The sequence below is a fragment of the Monodelphis domestica genome, chromosome 3 (genome assembly GCF_027887165.1).
Source record: "Monodelphis domestica isolate mMonDom1 chromosome 3, mMonDom1.pri, whole genome shotgun sequence".
NCBI classification, from domain to species: domain Eukaryota; kingdom Metazoa; phylum Chordata; class Mammalia; order Didelphimorphia; family Didelphidae; genus Monodelphis; species Monodelphis domestica.
Window position 1 is genome coordinate 9,520,106 of NC_077229.1, and position 10,198 is coordinate 9,530,303.

At 48.0% G+C, this 10,198-nt stretch overlaps 1 long non-coding RNA gene across 1 annotated transcript; it reads right to left on the bottom strand.

Moving 5' to 3' along the window:
• Positions 1-1,169: 1,169 nt before the first annotated feature.
• On the bottom strand, positions 1,170-9,537 carry LOC103101003 (uncharacterized). Its single transcript, XR_008917144.1, has 6 exons — positions 9,287-9,537; positions 8,851-9,039; positions 6,819-6,940; positions 6,346-6,489; positions 4,967-5,385; positions 1,170-2,445 (listed from the first exon to the last, which is right to left on the bottom strand). It is a non-coding gene; the product is annotated as an uncharacterized LOC103101003 (long non-coding RNA).
• Between the last annotated feature and the right edge of the window lie 661 nt (positions 9,538-10,198).

Genomic DNA, 10,198 nt, shown 5'->3' on the forward strand with positions numbered 1-10,198 from the left:
ATCCCCCACCCCTCTGCCCAGCAGCCCAATGGGACCACATAGGGGGTAAGGTGGACCTCTCATACGTGGCAGAGCTGAAGGGAAGCAGGGTGCTTGGGCCACTCCCCTCCCCCTCTCTACACTCACTGAGGACATTCACCTAACCTTCCACCCAGCAGTCCAATGGAAACACTTCCTCCCCCATGTGTGGTAAGTGGGGGGGGGGCACAGCACTTGGTCTGGGTGTAGGGACAGGACTTCAAACTCCATCTCTAAAAGGTTAACCATCACTAATATAGATTTTAATCAGTTTTTGTATGAGCAGTAGACCCCCTGCCTAGTAAACCTCTGCTAGAAGGGAATCAGCACTAGGCACTTTGCTCCAGTGGAAGAGCCTAATGACATTCAAAACCTCAGTTGAAAAACTGACATTCACTGAAACCTTACCTCATGTCTTTATCCCTGCCTCCTATGATAAGATGGTTCCCGACAAAGCAAATCTCTACAGGCATACGTAAAGGAACCCACTCTATCCCGAGTGCCCTCCCTCTATCCTCCTTCCTCTCTCCCTGCTTCTCTGATTACATATTTGCCTACATCTTGCCAACCTTAAAAAAAATCCTTTCATCTCTACGAGTCTATAATCAATGCCTTCCCATGCTTTATTGTATTCTTCAATCTTGTCAACTTAAACTGCTTGATCCAAAGTTACCAAATATCTCCCCCGTTATCCTTGAACTCTAATCTTTGACGCTGATCACCCTCCACTTTCCTCACTCTAGTTTTAATGGGTGTCTTGTGCCTGGATCTTGTTTGACCACTCCTCAGTATCCTTTTCTGGATCCACTAACCATGGACAGCCTCCCAAACTCTTGACATGGGTCCTCCTCTCTTGCTTGGGGATCTCACTAGCTTCCATGGATCCAATTATCTCTATACTGATTCTCAAATCTAGTCAAACAACACCCTGTACCAGCCTGAAATTGCAAACTGCCTATTAAACATCTCAAATTGGATGTCCCACAGACATCTTAAACTTGATATAGTCCATTCCCTTCCCCCTCCCCAAGTCCCCTTTTCCTAACTTCACTCTGTTCCGGGCACCACTGTCCTCCCAGTCACCTAGGCTTGAAACTGATGTAGATGGTGAGATCAGGGCCTTATCCCAGGAGTTAACACCTCAGGCAATCTTCATGTCGAGCAAACTTTATTAGGTGAGGAAAGCAATAGTTGGGATGGGTTGGCTATAGAGTACCCATAGATAATTAGCTAGTTTGTACAGTGAGATAATGCCCCAGGAGTTGTCAACAATGCTTTTTATCTTAATTGGTTGTTAAGGAAGAAGTCAATTGTTTGGGTGGTAGTAGTGTTCTGTAACCAAGGAGCAGACATCACTTTACCCAGGGTTCACTTTAGTCCACTATGGCTTTACCTATGATGCACCTTGCTTGCCCCGTTGAGTCAAAAACCACAATGTAAATAAGATGCTAATAATATGTTAAACACCCTGAGGCAACTTTTGGTCAAATTTTGCTAGTTCTACCCAGGTTCCAAGAAGGGCAACTTGATTGTGAAAATTAGGCATTGTTTGAACCTATGCCTTTGTGGCTGGGAAACTGAATCACCTGTGCTTGCTGTTCAGAGACCCTTAACCAAGGACCTAGATTATGTCTAAAGACTGATGTATAGTTTTCTCATCATTGTAAATCTCAAGCAACCCATATGTCTTATCTGAAAAGTGGCCCCATACTAGTTATTGATTGCAGGGAGTGACACATCTCTCTTCATGGCAGCCCACATCATTCCCCACTCCACATAACAGTGCCCAGAACCAGCTTTGGGAGAAGGTCAGTCTTCTAGAACTACTTCCATCTGAATGAGCAAGGATCAGGGATGGGTACGGGCTCCTGTATGACTTGGTGGAGTGGGAGTCATCACATGGCTTCTGGGAATGAAAGTTAGCAGCAGCAGCATCTAACTGGTGGAGGTGGACTGCCACTCAGTGACTACCATTTGGAAACTGGAATGGGAAAGCCAAGAAGCCACAAATTTAACAGGCAAGGGCAAAACAGCAAAAGAAGCAATGGTGAAAGTAAAGGAGATATGAGGGAATACCTCCAAGGTGCATGAGGGAAGGAAGGACTTAAGAGAGCCCCAAAAGGATGCTTGGTTATGGTTTACATCATGGCTGGTATAGCATACTCAGCAGTTGGTAAGGTTCTCTCCATGGGCCACAGCTTGCAGAGCTGGAAGATGGCATTTTGGGTCTTTTGTGTCATTTCAGCAGTTGGTAGGGATACAAATAAGAGGGAACCAAATGTATTACATAACTATCCTGAGGAAGAAGCCGGTAGTCATAGCATTTCGGAGGGAAGTCACTTGAGTTTTGTGCTTTTTTCTTTCTTGAACAAGAGTCCTCCACAGGTTCCCAGGAGTAGCTGAGTGTCTTGATGTTGTTCTTGGAGCCTAGAGGAAGAAAAGTTTTAATACAGGAAATGTGAGTCCACATTGGCTGCTTCTCCAGCTTTACAGCAGTTGGGGTGGCCATGATAATTCTGAAGGGACCCTTCCACCTAGGGTGATCAAGCTCTTCTCAGTCTCCAGGTTTTCTGGTAAACCAAATTCCCTGGCTGTGCAAGTGGGGCCTCTGCATTAGATACCCCAGAGTCAGGCTTGGGCAGAAACATATTGGTGCTCAATGGGTGGCTCCTACCTGTTGGACAAAATGGTTGAGGTATTATATTGCTTTACCTCTACCAGGGTGTCTGCAGTGAGAAAGGTCTCATGTAGGCAAGTCTGAATGGACTTGGTAGGCCCAGATCTGTTGAGGGTTCCTGGTTCATGTCCTCAGAAGCCCAATGGGAAGTGCCTAAACCCAATCTCAACTGGTCTCCTGGCATATTGTAATAAGAATTATCTTGAGAATTTTCATTTTCTCTGTTCCCTGAGGCCTGGAGATACCAGACAGGGTATGGGTAGTATTTAATCCCTAGGGCCTTGACTACTTGTTGAGCATACCTGTGAGGTAAAGGCCAGTCCATCTCACTTTGGAGTGAATGTGAGAGGCCAAATCTGGGGATAATTTCCTTCAGGAGAGCCTTTGCCACTCTGGGGCTTTTTCAGATTGGCAAGGGAATACTTTTACCCAGCCTGGGAATTTGGGGCCTATCCAGGGTGGTAGGTGGGTAAAGTCAGTTGGCCAGCCTTCTGGTTTTAGAAGGGAGATTGTTTTCAACCTCCTAGGTTGACATCTGTTTTTTTATTACAAAGAGGGGCCTATTTGTTAGGGCTTGGGTGGCCCTAGTGAGTGACCTGTTCAAGTCCCATTACCACTTCCCATTGGAGAGCTTCCAGATTAAGTGTCCTATGGGTGACTGAAGCCTGGCACTTCCTTTTCCCTAAATCCCTCCTCCTCAGCTTCCATATGCTTCTCCCGAGTGTACCTCAGATATAATTCCCCTGTGATTGAAGGGAAGAGCTGATATGGTCAGGCCGATGATCCCTCTAGGTGTGGGTTTTACAGTGGTGTCTGCTTGCCTAGTCCCTCCTGCCTCTCCTGATTCCCAGTGTGAGGTCCTTTACAGTGCATGACAATACATGACAGCTACCTCAAGTGGTCAGGTCTCTGCTTGGAGGAGCTGCCCAATTTCAGAACTGTTTCATGGCGAGTTTTTCTTTGTGGTAGTCGGGAGCCCTTTTCTTTTCTCCCTCCATGTGGTACCATGTGTGTGTAAAATGTGCAAGGTATATTTAGAATCTGGTACACATTGAGCCTCTTCCCTTCAGCTAGTTGTAGGGCTCTTCTGAATGCTTTGAGTTCTGTTTTTTGCTGAGGTAGTTAGAGGGAGTTGGCTGGCCTCTATGGTGGTGTCAAGAGTTAGGAGTGAGTCCCCCGCCTTCCTTTCTCTCTCCTCAATGAAACTAGACCCATTCATGTACCTAAAGAGGTCTAGGTTATCTAGATGGATATCCCTGATATCGGCTAGAGCAGGTGGAGTCTATGACCTCTGAGTAGACAAGAATGGGGCCAGAGCAAAGTGGCAGGGTTCAAGCTATGGCACACTTTCAAGGTTAGGTCATGTGGGTCTAGGAGCAAGTCTTGGTACTTTGTCAGGCTGCCGATGTTTAGCTGCTTGTGGCCTTTTGTTTCAAGGATACTCTGGACCCTAAAGAGGGGTATGAAACCTCAAGGTGTGCCCAAGAGTCAGTCTGGTGGTTTCCTCCACCATCGCAGTCGTGGTCCAATTAATTAATCGTGAGCTACCATGTCTAGCTGCTTAGAAATGTAGACTACAGGGAGCAGTTAGGTGGCTCAGTGGGTTGAGAGCCAGGCCTAGAGATAAGAGGTCCTAGGTTCAAACCTGGCCTCAGACACTTCCCAGCTGTGTGACCCTGGGCAAGTCACTTACCCCCCCCCCCCCCACCTAGCCCTTACCACTCTTCTGCTTTAGAACCAATATACAGTATTAATTCCATGTTGGAAGGTAAGGGTTTAAATAAATTAATAAAAAAGAAAAGTAGGCTACAGGGCAGTGGTTGGTTCCCAAGATCTGAGTAAAGATCCCCAAAGCATGTCCCATTCTCTCATCAGTAAATAGAGAGAAAAGGCTACTGTGGTTGGGTAAAGCTAATGCTGGGGTAGATGTGAGCTTGTCCTTTAAGGTATTGAAGCCGGTCTGCTGATCAGAGCTGGGAATGTTGGGGGGAGGGTGGGAAGGTCTCTAAAAGTATGAAGGTGTTAGCCCAGGAGGGACCTCCAACAAGGCTGAAAAGTGACCCCATTTTTAACATAACATCTCTTTCTAGCAAGGGAACCAGGCAAGTGGGGATTACCAAGAAGCTGGAACTGCCCGAGGAGCAGGTGGGTTCCTAAATTCCTCTTCTGGTACCCTTCATCCCCACTACCTGATGTGCAAAGGGTCTTGTGGGAACTGGGAACTGAGGAAGGACAGAGAAAGTGACTTCTGTATAAAAATGATACACTTACCTGCCATATCTATTCCAACACTGGTTGGCCATAGTGATGGAGGGGGGAGGGAGCTGAACTGAGCTCTGGACCCCATCCTGTGAAGCCTGGAGGTTGGTTGGTTCATGGCTTGACCTTATGGGCAGTCCCATTTCCAGGTGGCTTCCACTTCTGCAGGCAGTCTTTGGACCAATGGATTTTCTTACCACATTTAAAACAAGCTGGTCTCCTGGGAGTTCCTTTTTTGGTTGATAGAGGTAGCAGCTGCAATCATCTGAGTCTGTTCCTTGTTATGGGTTCAAGTCTTACAGTCCTTCTCAGCTTCTGCCAGATCCCTGTTGTTAAAACTTGAAAGGTCTCATGGAGCATTTAGGATGGTAGGATCTGAGGTCCTGTGTCTACCTGACAGTTTCCTGTGGACAACTAGGGCTGACTGTCCACTAAAATGCAAAATAAGGATGGTCATTTGTTTGGCAGTTTCAGGTTCATTATTTGTGCTTCTATTCTGAACAAGGCGGGGTTTTCATCCCTGCCCTGGGTAACTACCTTGATTTTCTCATAATTAACCTGCTTCCTCACTTCCAGTTTCATGCCTTCAATCAAGTACCATATCATATGATCCTTTTCTCCCTATCTCAGGGGTCTGCTTGGCAGTTCTAGCCAGAGGCAAGAGGAACTGTGCCAGTTCTTGCCAGATGCCTCTTCTCCAGATCAGTTTCAGCTATAACATCCCTCACCTTTTGGGCCCTTTCCTCCCCAAATCCTCTGCTTTCCATCTATGGTGCCACTGGAAGAAATAATGATGGGTCAATCTGCCCAGGTCAAAGCAACCTGCAGTGCCACTAACCTCAACTCCTCTAGGAATTTGGTGGGATTCTGAGAAAACCTTCCAAGTTTCTCCTTAATTTGAGAGAGTTCCCACAGAGAGAAGGGGATGTGAACTGGTACCTCTCTGAGGGTTCAAAGGGTCTTGGGGTCTGCATAGGGGCATCACTCTGTGTGTGGCAAGGGCTGGGTAGTGGCAGCTATTGTGGGAGTGGAGGATAGAGGGAGTGGAATAGACTGGTCACAATTGCCATCTGAGAGGAAAGGGGGCCTTAGCAGTGATCAGGAAACTGTCAGCAGGATGGAAAGTGGGGTGAGAGTGGCTGGCTGGGAGGATGTTGGGGGGGGGTCAAGAGAGGGGTCATGGAGGAGATTGGGAGAGGATGAGGGTTTTTGTCTGGGGATAAATCCATTTTAGCAAAGCATATCTGACATCATTCTCCGAGTCTGGGGTCTTGTGCTAGAGCCCTGAAGACCAGGATGTATGGGATTTCTGTCCATTTCCCATTCCTTTTGCTAAACAAATTTAATTGCAGGGCAGTATCATAATTTAGGGGCTCATTTGCTGTCCATACTTCTCCAAATTCTAGAGGATGATGTAGCCATTCGTTATTGTAGTAAAAGACAAGCCACTTCTTTTTAGGTCCTGTAGGTCCAATGGTTTTCAGTTTAAAAGCAGACAACCCAGTCAGGAGTCCTTGGGATTGAAGGAGATTGTCCTGTAGTGAAGAACAGGAAGACAAGTGCAGTAGCAGTTTGCCCAGACCCCCAAAATGGGAAATTGGGGAGAGGGACGAGAAAGAAAAACAGAATCAGCAGCAGAGTGCTAGGAGCCTAACCTGGCTATAACAGCAGTCTTCTCCAGACCTAGGCACAATGCTGAGGGAGTTTTGCTGAGGCCCCAAGGTTCCAATAGGGCATCTCCCCCCCCCCAACAGGAACTCTTTGGCAATGCAAGTCCAGCCCATTTTCCCTGATAAACATGGCTGCTTGGGGATGGAAAAAAAAACCCAAAGGAAGGAGTAAGTAAAGGGGGAAAGCCACTTACCTCAAAATAGGGAGAACTAGAGCTAAAGATGAACTCCCTGGATGGGCCCCTAAAATGTTGTAGGATGAGGGTCACGTCCAAAGAATTGACAACTCTGGGATTCTCCATGATGAGGAAATAAGCTTTATTAAAATAAATAGAGAGCCTAGTGATAGAGTGGCCAAAGAGAGTGCTCCTGAGGGGTTTATAATACTTTTTATGTAATCAGGTTGCTAAGGAAGGGATCAGTTATTTGGGTAGTAGTAGTTGTATTATTGTTGTAATCAAGGGAACAGATGTCACCTAACCCATGGTTCATTTTAGTCCACATGGCCTTACCCATGAGTCACCTTGTTTGGGGCTGGAGGGGCTGAAAACTGCAATGCAAAAAGGATGCTAATGATATACTCAACACCCCTATACAACTTTTGGTCCACTTTGGCTAGTTCTTGAAGGCTCCAGTGAAGAAAGCCCCTGGGACATTGTACCTATGCTGATTGACCAGTTACAGAGCTCTTGCCCATCCTTGGGACAGCAACCTGTCAACATGGCACCCACATCAGGTTATAGTTTGGATCTCCCACAAATTTACCATTGCTGTGCTCATGAATTCCACAGTCCCCTTATCCCATGATCACAATCCATTCTCACTCCAACTCTTCCTCTGCCTTGAAAATCAGAACTGTTTTTCACTCCCACCATGGCCTCTAATCCAAGGCCGTCACTCCTACTGGCTACCCTCTCCTCCGTTGCTACCCTTCCATCTTGACTCCTTGGTGAACCATTCAACATGATTGTTCACCTTTACAGTATCCTCTTTCTCCTGAGTCCCTTGCCCCTTTATCATACTGCTAGTTGGTCCTGCCAAGCCTCAGCCTCTGATTACTCCCATCATCTGCTGCCTTTGCTCCCATATACAAGCTGCTCAAAGAAGGTGGAGAAAAACAAATGACTGCACTTACTGAAAAACCTCAAGTGGGTTCTCCCTGCTACAAGGCAATCTTTTTATATCTCCCTAATCCTAACTAGTCCACTCTCTACTTACCACAAAGAGATCTTCCAAACCTGTTCATTCTTCCTCAAACTTCCCATGATACATCTGGTACTTATCAGCTGAGAATCTGGCTTCCTATTTGCCTGAAAAAATTGAGGCTATTTCCTGAGACCTACTTTTCCACGCCCCCTCTTAGATCCTCCACATGCCTTCTGCCACTGGCTGCTCCTCCATCCATCTTACAAGAGGTAGACCCTCCTTGCCAAGGAAATTTCCCTAAATGGACAAGGGATCCCATTTGATCTCATCTCCTTCAGCACACTGCCCCCTCTCATTCCTCTTCTCTCTCTTCAACTGGCCATTTCCCTGCTTGCCTACAAACATGCCCACCTCTTCTCCCCTATTCCTCAAGAATCTTCACTTCATGGATCCCTCCCGATTCTCATGCCTCATTTCCCCCATGCTTTTGGCCCACTGCCACAAGAAGGCCATTGACAATAGGAGTGAGGTCTCTCCTGCCAGCTTCTCCTAATGATCTCCTAGGTGCCAAAGGGAATGCTCTTTTCTCAATCCTCATCCAGCTTGACCGCTGGGAAGCCTTTGGCTCTTCTCCTCCATAAGCCCTTCTCTCTTATTTTGGGACCCGATGCTCTCTCTTGCTTCTCACATCTCTCTGATCCTCTCCTCAGGGTCTCCCTCGCTGATCCACTCCCCTATTCCATTGACTCCGTAGAGTGCAGGGCCAATGTCCCCTCCCCCATTTCTCTGTATCTAGTGGGGTTCTCCCCTGCCCGGCACACACAGTAGGCCTTCATAAAAGCAGGAATTCATTTCCTGCCTTGGTCCTCGCCACTTCCTAGATGGGCAGTATTTGGCAGACTTAGCTCCATGATGCCTTATCTCCCATCCATGAATAAGGACAGGAAGGAGGGTGAGGAGGTGGCACCCGCTTTGGGCACTCGTTACTCAATCTCCGGGAGGCTCTGTCCTGTCCCAGGTGCTCAGTGGAGGTTCCCGCAGAGCCCCGTCCCTGCTCCCACCCCACCCCGCTTCTCTTACTGTTTGTTCAGATCCTGCTTGTGGAACACTGGCAGGGGCAACTTGGCTCTGGCGCTGCCCAAGGTCCTTGGCCAGGAAGGGCGAGAGGCTGACTCTCCCAGTAGTCGAAGCCCCAAATCTTCATCCGGGAGTCAAGTGGGAAGCTGGGAGCCCGGGCTGGGAGGCGCAGTAGCTAGAGCCAATCCTGCCCTGGGGAGAGAACCGTTATTCAGGCGTTGGGACGCCTGTAGGGAGCCGTTAGCTCCTTAGATCTCGAGGGTAGGACAAGAAGGGGCATGGGGGTGGGGCTGCTCTTCTCGCTTCCTACGCTTGCGTTAAAATGAGACCATGGCTAGAGGAGAGGCGGTGGGGTGTGGCCTGATGGCCAGTAATCTGGAGCTTGATTCCGAGGATTTGGGTTCAAATGGCGGGACGCGCTCCTTTCCTTGTCACTTACCTCCCAGCCTCAGTTTCTTTTTCTGTAAAATGAGTGAATGAGATGAAACCGCGGAGCCCCACTCACTTAAATAAACTAAACCTGGAGGCAGGAAGAAAAGAGTAAAAGAGACAGTAAGTGGTTTATTCTTTGCCTTAAGAGAAAGGCAGATGCCCTAAAGGCAAATGCAATGCACATTCTGGGCGCGAATGTGCAAAACCAGATACTTTATAGGTTCCAAATGGCGGCGAGACTCCCCCCTCCCTCCTCTGTCCAGCCCACTTCTCTGAGGGCCAAGATGTACCATCTCATCACGTGGATTCTAGGGGGCAGCAGTGGTGTCAGGGAACCCCGAGGGACAGGGTAGCCTGTTACCATTCCTAAGAGATAAGGAAGCAGCTGAATTTTCTTGCCCTTGAGGCAGGAGCTGTTGTCCACTTTCCCTGGCTTGCCCCCAGGCTTCTAGATAAGTCAACAAAAGGTAACACAGTAGCCCTCCACATCCCCTTCTGAAATTGGGATGCCTGCTGGGTGCTTCTGCCCCAAGAATCTGGGTAGGGGGCCCAAGTCAAATGCTGACTTGGAGAATAGCACACTCATGAGGATGTTTGACTAGATCATCTCCCAAGTCTCCTCCAGCCCTTCAAGATCGAGTGAGGTCCAGGGCACCCACGCTGAAAAGGAGGACCTTGTGAGGGGGTGGAGGGTGGGGATGGTGCCTGATGGAGTGGAAAGCCATCCAGGGCTTTCCTGTGATTTCCCTCTCCCTCCAGCTCTGTAATCATGGCAAGAGAGACTATAATAATAATTAAAAAAAAAAACACTGAAAGCGATAAAAAACCAAAACAAAAAGCAAAGCCTGGGAGGGGGGGAGGGGGGAGTGGGGTGGGGGGGATGGGGATGTGCTGTACTACTATCTCAGGAAAAACTCAC